At 37.6% G+C, this 12,939-nt stretch overlaps 1 protein-coding gene across 7 annotated transcripts in view; it reads left to right on the top strand.

Annotated features, from left to right (window-relative positions):
• Positions 1-1,031: 1,031 nt before the first annotated feature.
• HNRNPC (heterogeneous nuclear ribonucleoprotein C) overlaps positions 1,032-12,939 on the top strand; it is a 43,396-nt gene continuing 31,488 nt past the window's right edge. For 4 of the 7 annotated variants that reach the window (XM_063089689.1, XM_063089688.1, XM_063089687.1 and 1 more), the window contains exons 1-2: positions 1,032-1,163; positions 6,792-6,817. The gene's annotated coding sequence lies outside the window, so the exon portion shown is untranslated. Of the gene's footprint in view, positions 1,164-1,805; positions 1,852-6,791; positions 6,818-6,944; positions 7,532-12,939 lie in introns of those variants that run through there. The other 3 variants (XM_063089684.1, XM_063089685.1, XM_063089686.1) reach the window with 3 other exon arrangements.

The following is a 12,939-nucleotide window of genomic DNA, read 5'->3' as shown; positions in this document are numbered from 1 at the left end:
TTGTTGCCATGTAGGCTATTAGTGAATACGTGAGATGACTTGGGGCCAGAGGATGGGCGCTGTGGTATTCCAGGCCAGCATTTTATAACTTCCTTTATTTTTTGTAATTTTGAAGTCAGTTGGTTTGGGTAGCATCCGTGTTGTCTGAAAAAGGGCTTGACGGGCTGAGAAGAAGAGATGTCCGGGCCGGCCCGTGGCTCACTCGGGAGAGTGCGGTGCTGATAACACCAAGGCCCCGGGTTCGGATCCCATATACGGATGGCCGGTTCGCTCACTGGCTGAGCGTGGTGCTGACAACGCCAAGTCAAGGGTTAAGATCCCCTTACCGGTCATCTTTAAAAAAAAAAAAAAAAAAAAGAAGAGATGTCCAAGAGGCAGCTGACATTCGATACTGGAACTGAGAAGGATCTGGGGTTGGAAAAACTCCTGGGCTGGTTAGTCGTCTACACACTTTAACACGGCCTAGTCATCACTACTCCCTCCCCCCTCTAAAACAGAAGTGCTTTCTCCATACACGCAGCTCCCTGGAGGTTTCATTGGGCGCTTTGTCTTTTTCCTAGGCCCGAGGCTAAGGCAGGCCCTCTGCGCTCAGTACTTGACTACGCCCCACACGCCTGCCCCGCCCCCGCGCCGCGGGAATTCCGAGATCTGGGCGGTCCTACTACCAGGCAGTCTAAGAGCAGAGATAGGACATTGTGGCCGCCAATCAAACCTCTCGGGTACCCGGATGCGAAGTGGTGCGCCATACAAAGGCGAGTTACCACCCACAGTTTCGTCCAGAGCAGTGGCCAATAAGCAGTCTTAAAGCGATAAATGACAGGGAAAATAACCAGTTACAAACTAGTTTCTCTCACGCATGTGGAAATTCTCTCGCTTAGTCTAACCCACTGCTGATTGTGAGTGGATAGAATTGTGAAGAGCGGTAGAATTGTTCAATTAGGAGCGGGAGCGAGAAAAGACATATCCAATAGGAAGGTTCTCAGGCATAGGGCGGGGGCTAGGCCTTCTCCTCGGCGGCAGAGGAGACTCAGGAGCCATTTTGTGAAGAGACGAAGGCTGAGCGGTCGTTGTAGCGCTGCCGACTTCAAGCAGCGGTCAGCTTGTCCACTAGAACCCGGGAGCAGGAGATTCAGAATCGAATCTCTTCTCCCTTCACCTTCCTGGTAAGTGGAGGGGGCGGACGCAGGGGAGGTGCTGGGTTCCTCGGGGAGAGCGAGGGGGTGTGGGAGAGAAGAAGAGGGAACCTTCCCCTTCTGTGGAGTAACCGAGACCCCGTTTATTCTGTTTGCTTTGGGGAATTAGGTCTCAAGCGAGAGAGTTGTAAAGGCCTCGGCCTCTGCGTAGTTTTAACCTAGTGTCCTCTAGGCTACGATCGGCAGGGAAAATGGCCTTTTTTCGCTCTCGTTCTGTTAACGGTTGCTTTCATTTCATTTTCTACGACCGTGACGATTGCAAGAAAGATCATGAAAGTGAAGATCGAGATGCTCATTAACATAGTTGAGTTCAATGTAGTGCCGATGCATTGTGTTACCCTCATTGTCTTAAATTTAAAAATTGAGCGGAGGGTGGGGGAGGGTTACCAAGAAGATGTACCTCGAGCTTCTAAATCCCGGAGCGTACCGCATGGCGTAGGAATGATACATATTTTAACAATAGATATAGTATTTTACTGATTTCTTTTAATTTTATTCCTCTCAATGAACAAATTTTGGACCGCGAAGTATTTTCAGTTTTCTTCGTAAAAGGAAATCATTGTAATTTAATTATCATATTAACAATAATTACAGCTGACTTTTTATCTGCAGGTTACAAATCACTTGAAATATATAAGTTAGTGGAACTTTGCTTGAGGTAGGTATTACTATTTTTTTTAAGACAGGAACTGAGGCATCAAGAGTGTTGGTTGCCAGGTTCAGTAGCAGAACTAAGGAATTTGACCACTGGGTCAGTCAGATGTTTTTACCTAGTTATTTGGAATATTTGAGTCTTTACGAGAACCTAATTACAGAAACTGTGAGGTAATTGGAAATTCCCAAACTGCACTTAGGAAAAATATTTAATTACAAGACTTGAATTTGTTCCTAATGTACTACCTAAAATGACAAACTTAAAATTTGACTTTCAGGATATTTTGGCATTAATTTTCTCTTCCATCTAAACTTTGGCAAAAATGCACAACTACTTTTTATTAAACATTATAGGTGCCTGCTATTTGGTAGGTGCTGAAATTTCATTAAATGTTTTTGCGAAGTTAAAAAATTAGGTAGGTGTTAAGTAATGTCACATTCACCTATCTGGGAAGTCCCCCCCCCCCCGCCTCTTTTTTTTTTTTTTAATCCTTGGTTGATTTTCACAATGTGTTAATCTCCCAAAACTAATGTTATTAAGCAGTTTAAACCAATACATGTATTGCAGGGTTAGAAATTCATTCCTTAGGAAATCTATTTGATTGAAAGTAAAAAAGAGGTCAAAAACATTACCTTTTTTTTTTTTTTAAGGCCTAAACGTGTATGTATATTATACATGGGTTTAAAACTAAAGCTTATTACTGCTGAACTGTCAGAAAATAGTTAAGGGTAGTAATTGATTAATTAGGAAATCATCTAATAATATTGTTGGCAAATGAGGAGAAATGTCAGAAATTAACATTTAAGGACAGTTATTGATAAGAGTTGAAATTTATTGAAGGGCACTTTTTTTTGCCTTGAGGTGTTAGAAATATGGGTTCCTTAGGGGTCATTATGTGCTAAGGTAACAAAAATTCCTGTGAGTTAATATGTAACAGGAACTGTTTGGCCATAGAATTACAATTCTAGATGTGTTTTCATTTAGGTAGGCATTTTTATGTTGGCTAGAAAGGGTTTAAGGAGGGTGATTAAGTTGCCGGTCTTCTGACCTTTTTGTTTCCCATGCTCTTGCAACTCTTCGGAATATGAGTACTTGTTGGTGTTTGCTGTTTCTCTGTAGAGAATTTAAACATAGCTTAGGTTTGTAATTTGATCTCTAGAGGGTTTGACATAGCATGAGACCTCGTTCTGGATGGAATGGCTGTTAGAAACGGAATAAAGTCCAAAATAGTTCTAATCTTAAAGAATAATTATATTAAGTGGTAAATGTGAGAGGTTTAACTGGGGAGTGCAGCAGGTAAAAGAATCCTGACCTAGGAGTTAGGAAAACTACATTTTCATCCCTGCAGATTGTTTTTTATGTTTTTGTTTTTGTTTTTTTTTTTCCATTTGATTTGCTGTGTCAGGCAAAAAATTAAACTTCTGGATTTCAGTTTTATAGCTATCAAATAAGGGGGCATAGACTTACCGGTTTTCATTTCTTTTTTTCTTTTCTGTGGTTCAAGCCTGTGGCCTTGGTGTTATAAGGCTGCATTCTTTTTTTTTTTTTTTTTTTTTTGACCAGTAAGGGGATCGTAACCTCTGGTGTTGTCTGCACCACGATCAGTGAGCACACCGGCCATCCCTATATAGGATCCGAACCCATGGCCTCTGTGCTAGCGCTGCACTCTCCCGAGGGAGCGACGGGGCCAGCCCTATAAGGCTGCATTCTAACCAACTGAGCTAACCAGCCAGCTCCTGTTTTCATTTCTAATTTCTTTAATTCAAGTCATTTCGTTGCCAGAAAGCTGAAAAGTATGGAGAAATTGGTTTATTATGAAAAGCAGTTTTTTAAATTAATAGTTACTATTAACAACTGCCTTAAAACACAAAAAAACAAAAATAAAAAAAATCCCAGTCTCCTTAAAACAGTATTGTAGTCTTCAAGTAATTTTATTAGTCTTTGGGGGGCATCATTTTCTTATGCTTTTAAATGTTTATACTCATTCCCATTAGGAACAGGGAAGATTTTATGGTTTTGTACATAGTAGATTTACTAGAGGATTGACTGGCGTGTGTGAACCAGAACTGTTAGGTACAGCATAAGTGCAGGTGTTCTCTTAGCTATTGGAAGTTGGGGGTTTATAAAAGGAAAAAAGATTACTATAGGATTTTTAAAGGTTCCTTTGGTGCATTTGCTATGGTAGGTTATAACGTTCTTGGATTTTATTTATATTGTATCAGGAAAACATTTGAAGCCTTGGTGCACAAACCTGTTTCTGTTGCAGTGCAACTGGAAGGGTGAGCACTTTGTTTAAAGAATTGATTCTTAACTAGGGGATAGAGGTTCCCCATTTAAACTCTTCACAGTGGTTCTCAGACATGAGCTGACTTCGTAATGAGCAAGAAGGCTAGTTAAAACAGATTGCTGGCCCTTATACCACCAGGGTTTCTAATTGAGTAAGTCTGGGATGGGGCCTGACAATTTGCATTTCTAGTAAGTGCCAGATGATGATGCTTATGCAGTAGGTTGGTTTAACTCACTTGGAGAGTATGGTAGTCCCCCCTTATTCACTGATGCCCAGTGAAAACTGTGGTTCCCCTGTTATATATAGTATGTTTTTTTTCTATAAATGTGAGGGTATTTCAAAAGTTCATGGAAAAGTAGAATTAAAAGATAATACAAATCTTTCCATAAACTTTTCGAAGTACCTTTGTACGTATATGATAAAGTTTGATATTGATTAGGCCCAGCAAGAGATTAATAATAACTAATGATGATAATGTAGAACAATTATAACAATATACTGTAATAAAAGTTATGTGAATGTGGTCTCAGAATATCATACTGTGAGTAACAAACTGCAGAAAACAACCTTGGATGGGGGAGAGTACTGTATCCCTTTAGAAGAAGGGATCCAAACCTCACAGAGGACTGACAAAGTATAATCTAGGGGATACTTTTAATGGAATAGCATTACAATTGGGTACTAAGGTTGTTTGGTCGTTTTTTAATGACTGGTAGCTCATCAGATTAACATAGCATCTTGGGAGACATTTTTTTTTTTGGAGGGGAGACATTTTAATTTATTGACATTCATAGATGTAAATGCTTTCTTTTCACATTACTGCTTTTTAAACTTGTCTTATGGCACATGTACAAGGATTTGTTTGTGGATGAGCCATAAAGTTCACATATCCTGAAAATTATGAGAACCAGTTTCAGGCTAATGAATGCAAATATATGTTTTCTGCAATTCTACACATAAACTTTTTTCTACAGTTTGTATATTTGTAAACTTTTACACATCAGTCCAAATGTAAAAGTAACTTATATGCCATGCTTAAACTGATCTGCTTTTTTAAAAGTTACAGGTAAAAATTTAGAATTACAGTACCTCTTCTGTTGCTGTAGTCATGCATAATTGGCTCAAGGAACACTTTTTAAAAGCTCACTTTAAAGTTTTTTGGTTGACTGAAATTTGTAAAGGAAAATACAACCTCATGGCTGAATATTGAAATGTAAATACAACTGATTCATTCTTATTTGCACAGTGAGCTAAGTCCAATTGCAATTTTTGTTTTAGCTGATGAAACAACAGTTTTGTCATGTAGATTATTTATTTTAGTGTTGTGTTGTGTATCAGATTCTTAAAATTCATACCTTGAAATAAGCTATTCCAGGGTACTGGAGATTCACATTTTTTAATTCTGTTTTTCCATGAACTTTTTAAGGTACTCTCGTATATATACTAGTTGATAAACAGTGGACCACAGAAACAAAAGAAATTCTGTAAGGAGTGAAATTTTCTTTCACCTATTTTATGACATTAAATATTTAGTAGCTATAATAATTCATCTTTTTTCCTTTATCTGTATCGTTTTTCACTCTGTCAGTGAGTGGAGTATTGTGCTCCTTAATTAAACCATCTTACCCCCAACTGTATAACCTATTCTGGTTTGATCAGTCATTGGTTTTGAAAATAGGAGAGTCATCATCTCTAGTGTGTATCTTCATGTTAGACCATTCACCTTCAGTCTGTATTATACATAAGAAAAACTACATGCACTTAAAAAGCTTAAAACCCATGAATCTGCTTACCTTCATAATCTTAGTATTTGACATTTGCTCACTTCTTCATCTCTATTCGTTGGCCTGGTTTTCCTATATTTTCTTTGCCCAAACTGCTGATTATCAAGATGAATGTTTGAATGTAGACTTTTTTTTTTTTGGAGACCCTTAAGAGGGGATACTGAAGTGTGTTCAGTTAACTTTTGTCACCTGTTGAGGTTGAAGAATTATGAGACAGTCACTGGTAGTGGTGGTGATTCTATAGAGGCTTTCCCCATCCCAGTGGAATGCTATGCTTTGCCAAAATGTGTTAGATACAATAGACAGATACTTCTGTCTTGGGGGTTTAGGGCACAACATTTCTGAGGAACTCTGACTCAATCTGTCCCTTCTCCTTTCACAGGGCAGCAAGGCGAACCCCATCCCTACTCACTGGAGCTCAGCTTTGATTTTTAACCTCCCTTCCCCACCCTTCCAGAACACACACATTCCCATCCCAAAACTGATTTTATAAAGACAATTTTAAACATAATGATGCAACTTGATGTGCACTACGCAAATGTACAGGTGGTTTTTTTAAAAATTATTTTCCAAAAACGGGACCTGGATTTAAGATGTAATTTTTAAAATTTCTATTTTTTCTGCAGCAGTTGGGTTAGAGGAGGAGGAACCTTTTAGCCTCTCATAAACTGACCTCTCTACTTCCTCGTGTATTTTTAAGATTGATTGATGATGTGGAAAGGGCTTTGCTTGTCTGCTACTGAGAACTTTACCCTTGCGGTTTTTGTGGAAACTGCTTTTGGAAAGAGAAAAGAAATGAACTTTACTGACTTGACATTTTTGCACCTCCCGTTTTTCTAATCTGGGCTATTTTTATTTTTGTTTTTTTACAGTGAGATTTTTTTGATCTTCAGCTACAGTAAGTTATTCCAATTTTTTTTTTACATTTTTCCTGACTTTCTGCTGATTTCCTTTTTATTGTTGTTAGTAGTTATTATTATTTATTATTATTATTATTATTATACTTATGATGGTGATGATGATGATGATAATAACATTGATGATTTTTAACCGGATTAAAATCGAGTTTTTCTGAATGTTCGTAAGAATTTCTCCGACCTCCTGATTGACTTTGGAGTTTTGCATCTTGGGAGAGAAAGCGAAGGCATTAGCATTTTTAAGTGGATTGATCACATAAACCTTTTCTCTCCCAACCCCACCCTTGCCCTTACCCCTTCCCTGCACTGGAAAGAATTTTACTGGCTGTTAAGTCTGTGACTTTATTTTTCCTGATCTTTAACTTAACTGTTTTAGAGCATCTCTGGACGTCTGTATTTTTTATTTTTTTTTATTTTTTGTTTTTTTATTTTTAATATTTCATTTGTTAAATTTTTAAACTGTGCTGCAATAAAATGTGTGTGGTACTACTTAACACCTATGATGGTGGTGGCATTTTCCCAGAAAGCCATCTTCCTCCTGTTTCCCTTGAAATCCCATCCTGCTTTTCCTGTACACTGCCCCTCACAAACCACAAGCTGCAGCAACATGGATACCCAGCCTGGAGCAGCAGCAGCCAGGATGACCTGGAGCCAGGGGGGCCTTCGGAACAGATGCACACCCTTCCTGGGTGATGGTAAGAGGTGTGAGGTCCTCTTGGTTTAATTATAAATACTAGGAAATACACCCATTTAAGTTAAGTTGGTGTGATGTAGCCTCTGGAAATGTTTGGATTAAGTCTTTGTGCGTGTATCTCCAGGAGTTTCCCAGGGGAGGCCCCCTCAGTTACTTGTAAACTAATGGAATAATGTGAGTTTTTAATGAATTGATTTGAGGATTTTTGATAATTGGAAAGAGTAGCTAAAGTTTACCTGTGCTTTAGGATGAAAATGGCTGGTTTTAATGACTAGCAGCAGCAACAAGACAAGGACATGTTAGGTAGTGCTTTTTCTTAGATTATTACAAATCAGTAAACATCTTCTGTCATTTAGAGTAATCTTCCTTGGGTTTGTGACAGCATTTTTGGATTGTATTCTATTTAGACTTTTTATCTCATTAAACTTTAACATGAATCACACCAGAAGAAAGATGTTACAGTATTAAAATGCTATCTCACTGAAAGGCTTTTAGATAATTGAGAAAAGGATAGGTAGGCTTTTTAACCTCAGAAAGCAGGGAAATCTGTTTAATTTTTGCATGCAAATCAGGAAGGATCTGGGGCTGAACCTTTTTTCATTGATGACTTGAGGTTCAGCTAGATATTGGGGAATCTAGTGTGTTCTCAAGGACGGTAGGAAGAGATGAATCCTTGTATATTCACAAGAATAATGCAGAGATTAATAAGGATGTGGATAACCAAAGAGTTAAGAATTTTAGCAACCTGTACTAATTGACTACAGTGGAATATGTGTGTGTGTATATATATATATATATTTTTTTTTAAGATGACCAGTAACGGGATCTTAACCCTTGACTTAGTGTTGTCAGCACCACGCTCTCCCAAGTGAGCTAACGGGCCACCCCTATTTAGGGATCTGAACCCATGGCCTTGGTGTTATCAGCACCACACTCTCCCAAGTGAGCCATGGGCCGGCCCTACAGTGGAATATTTTGATAGTGATATTCGGGTTGCTCTAATAAGATTCCTAGCAGGAGATAATTAGAATGATTTTTTAAAGGCGTATTCAGTGTTAATGGTATTATATCACATATTAAATCGCATACTTGGTCTTTCCCTTGCTTGGATCAAAAGAGTAAAGGGAACACCGAAAATACCCTCAAAAGGAAAACAGAATGGGGGAGAAACAGGTCCTAAAGTTATCTGGAAGAGGAATGCAAATCTGTTTTTTAAATAGGTTCAAGTTTTATTGATGTCCTCTCTTGTATGAGAGCTGTTGCTCTCTGTCATTGTGTGGAAGCGGTTCACTATAGGTTCTGTTTGATTTATATCTTACTTCTAATTTTACAAATCCATTATTGTATGGGTCATGTTCTTCTGTTTTGGGGATACAAAAAAGTATCTGTCTTAAATGACTCACAGCCCAGTGAGGAAGACAAGCACCTATCCTGTAGAAGCATACTGAAATGGGTACCTAACTGACTATAAGAGGTCGGAGAATGCTTTTAAGAGAAAGTGTGCTGAACTGAATCTTAGGTTATGGCCAGAACATAAAAATTCAAATGCTGTGTCAAGGAGTTTGTATTTTTATCCAGAAACTAATGGTGAGCCATTGAAAGATTCGAAACTGGGAAGTGACATCAGATTTTTACTTTAGAAATGTCATTCTAATAGAGTGGAAATGGCTTAGAGAAAAATGAGATTGTAAGTAGGTCATAAATAAGGAAGCTATTAAAGTCCAAGGAAGAATAATGACCTTGCTTGGACAAAGATAATGCTGATGGAATTAAAGATTTAGACTATAAATTAGGAGGACTTGATGATAGTACGTGATAGGGTGTACAAAGAATAGTGAGAGAGATTTGGCATGACTCCTGGTTTCTAGCTTCTGGGATGGGGATAGATGTTGGGGAATGTAAACATGAAGCAGGCTAGAATTTGAGAGGGTGGGAAAAGTTCTAAACATTGATATTTGAGGTGCTCATGGAACATTCAAGTAGAGATGTTTGTTTATTAAACATGAGTGCTTATTCTGAAAATTATTAGGCTTGGGCATGTAGGAATGAACAAAATGGATATTGTCCCCTGCCCTCTTGGTTATTATAGACTAATGACAGGAAGAAGTAAAGTAAAATTAGCACTTTCATAGTCTGGATCCATGAAGGAAATGAACAGAGTTCTATGATGGTTGACAAGATAGTAAGGGAACCTAATTTAAAAAGGAGGTGGGGGGATGCTGTCAGTAAGAAAGATGGTAGAGCCAAGATGCCAGAAGTTGAGTATCATGTGAAAAGCACAAATAATGGGGGAGAAAACTTGGTCTCTGAGCATGAAATACTGCTGGAAGATACTCACCAAGAATGTGTAGAATAAGATGAAGAGGTGGGGAAGGACCAAGCATCATAGTAGTGTACAGTGCCTTGTAGGGCCATGTTTCAGATCTAGACTATCTTGGGCACAAGAGAAATCTGTTGAAGGATTTTGGAGAATAGAGCGCTCTGGTTTATTTCTCAGGAAGTTCTTTCTGGCTGTTACTTGGGGATGTTAGTGATGAGGACTAAGAGTGCAAGTAGGGCAGTATGTTAGGAGACCTATTAGAGTAGGCTAGTCTCTCAATCTCTTGAAGAAAGCAGTAATCCTAGGCCTAAGGATACTTGTTCTGATTTTTCAAATGAGTTTTCATTGTGTATTAACAACAAGCAAATATAATTAGTCCAAAGAGGACAGGTTGAATTGAATAAGGTCTGGTTAGGCTCTAGAAAATTACTAGTTAACTTTTATAACACCCGTTGCATTAGACATAATCACTTTCTGATTTGGAAGGAAAAAATAGTAGAACTTGGCATTTATCCCTTATGGAAGTCATCTAAACACTTTACTTTGTGTCCATTGTTAAAGTTCTTAATTTGTGTAAACTTAATCATCATAACCTTGAGTAGATACTATTCACATTTTAGGGATGAGAATATTAAAGCACAGAATTTATTTAATTTTTTTTTTTTTTTTTGGTGGTTGGCCAGTATAGGGATCTGAATCCTTGACTTTGGTGCTGTAACACTTTGTGCTCTGTAGTAACCAGCTAAGCTAACCACCCAGCAAAGCACAGAATTTAAATAATTTGTTCAAAGTTAGACATACCTAATAAGTGGTGGAGCAGAAGAATGAATTTTAATTTGGTTAAGTACTTAAAAAAAATTACGTTGGACTTTGAGTGAGTTTTACCTACTGCCATCACTTGGTCCAGTTTCAAGCCAACAGTGTGTCTTGTGCATTATTGCAGTAGGTTTACATTTCTTTTGCCCCTCCCCACCAGTCTGTTCTCAAAGTGGTGGCTGGATTGAGCCTATTCAAATGTAGTGTTTGAAGAATGTATTGCTTAAGATTTTCTTATTGAAACTCAACTAATGGCTACCAGTTTTAGCAATGAAGTCAAAATTTTACTGATTTACAAGATAACCCTACATGATCTGTTGTGCTCCTTCCCTCTGATTGTTAATACACTGTGCTTCATCTGCACTGGCCTTCTTACTGTGTCTTGAACACAATAGATATGTTGCTACGTCAGAGCTTTTCCTTGGAATTTTTTCCCATTCACTCTTAAGGTTGGATTCTTCTAGGTTTTTACTCATAAGCCACCCACCCACCTCAGTGATAGCTTCCTTCACAGCCCTTCAGGCCTCTCTCCCTCTAAATACTCTTTAGCACTTACCACCAGCTCATCTCTTGTAGAACTTATTTTCTCCTATGTAAAGGCATAGATATCTGGAAAGATAATATGCCAAACAATGAACATTGATTACCTCTGGGCAAGGAAGTGGGATTTTGGCTTGAAAGGAAACTTGTTCTGTGTGCTTAAAGACTGTGTGTTATAATGAGTAATATAGTATTATTTTGCTTCTAATTGAAAACTTAAAACTCTTTATTATAGACATACATCAACTCTTCTGAGTCTGTGCCTGGGTATAAGTAGCGTAACTGCTGCCTATATAGGAGGGGTCTAGTAAGCAGTGTTAATAGTTAAGTGGAATTATAAAAACAGCCTTAAAATAAATTTGGCTGTGATGAAGTGAGTCAAGTTAACATTTGATGGCATAGGCTGCGGTGTTGTTTGTGTTGGGTTTGTGATCAAATTTGGAAGAACTTTATCATTTTGTGAAAATTTATTCTCCATTTAGAAAGCATAACTGTTTGTAAGAGATAGCCGTAGCAGATTATAGAACATATGAGTTTTTCTTCCTATCTAATCTGTTTCTGATTTTACCAGTCTGAAATAACTCTTCCTGTTTCCTATTTAGATTAAACCTATGGCTCCTGAGTTGATTTCAAAACTGGTAGAACTCTTTGGGAATTTATTGAACCGAGCTTAGGCTTTTCCTGCTAGTCCTGAATAACATTTAGGAATAGTTTAGTAGAGTGCATATTAAACAAAGTTTTTCTTCTAGTCCTCTTACTAAAGTTATGTATTCTTAAAATAATGAAATTATTCATAATGCACTGCCATTCCTTATGTTAATCCTTTAAATATAGTCATCTTCACCTAAGTGGTTTTGATGTCAAATGTAAAACCTTTGTGGCTAACATTGAGGTAATTGTTATTGTCCTTCAAAGTTTCTTGTCTTTTTATGCTAGAATTATGTGGTTATTTGTTCTAATATGTAGTTTTATTGAAATAAATCGCTTGATGGTCTTCCTTTTTTAAGATTGATGTGGATTTTTAAAAAAGGTACCTCATCTTTATTTTACCTTTAATCCAAATCAAGTAATACATGCTCATAAAACATTTGGGAAATGTAAACAAGCCCCCCAAAATTTGATATACTTCAGCCATCCAAAGATAACAGTTTTGTTGTGTTCCTCCTGGCTGTGTTTGGCATATGTAGTCTTTCCAAAACATATCCTACAGCGCATATATGAGTAATAGATACATATAGTTTTCCCCCATTTTTTTTTCTTTTATAAACAAGCTTTGAACAATCTTAAAATCAAATTTGTAAATGTCTTTATTTTCTTAGAATTAAGCCCCAGAAATATAATCGTTCAAGGGCATGCATATTTCAATCTAGGTTGTTCTCCAAAAGGAGAAACCTACCTACTGGCAGTATTAGTGGCCACTAATACTTAATTTCTAGTTTTGTGAATTACTTTGGATTTTTTGCCTTAATTTCAAAGTTTGACCCTGTCTTATTCATCTAATGCATTGTCTGAAGTGTTTAAAAAGTCTTTGAATTGAAAGTAAGAATGTTTACAGAGGTGTAGGTTTTCTGAGTGAAACCTTGCCACCATGTTGACTATATTTCTGTGTATATTTTCAGATTCATATGTAATTTTGGGGGGGGGGGCAGTACAGGGATTGAACCCTGAACCTCGGTATTATCAGCACCATGCTCTAACCAACTGAGCTAACTGGCCAGCTCACATGTAATTTT

The sequence above is a fragment of the Cynocephalus volans genome, chromosome 3 (assembly GCF_027409185.1).
Source record: "Cynocephalus volans isolate mCynVol1 chromosome 3, mCynVol1.pri, whole genome shotgun sequence".
NCBI lineage: Eukaryota > Metazoa > Chordata > Mammalia > Dermoptera > Cynocephalidae > Cynocephalus > Cynocephalus volans.
The sequence above is the reverse complement of the archived record's forward strand: the minus strand, read 5'-3'. Positions and strand labels throughout refer to the sequence as shown.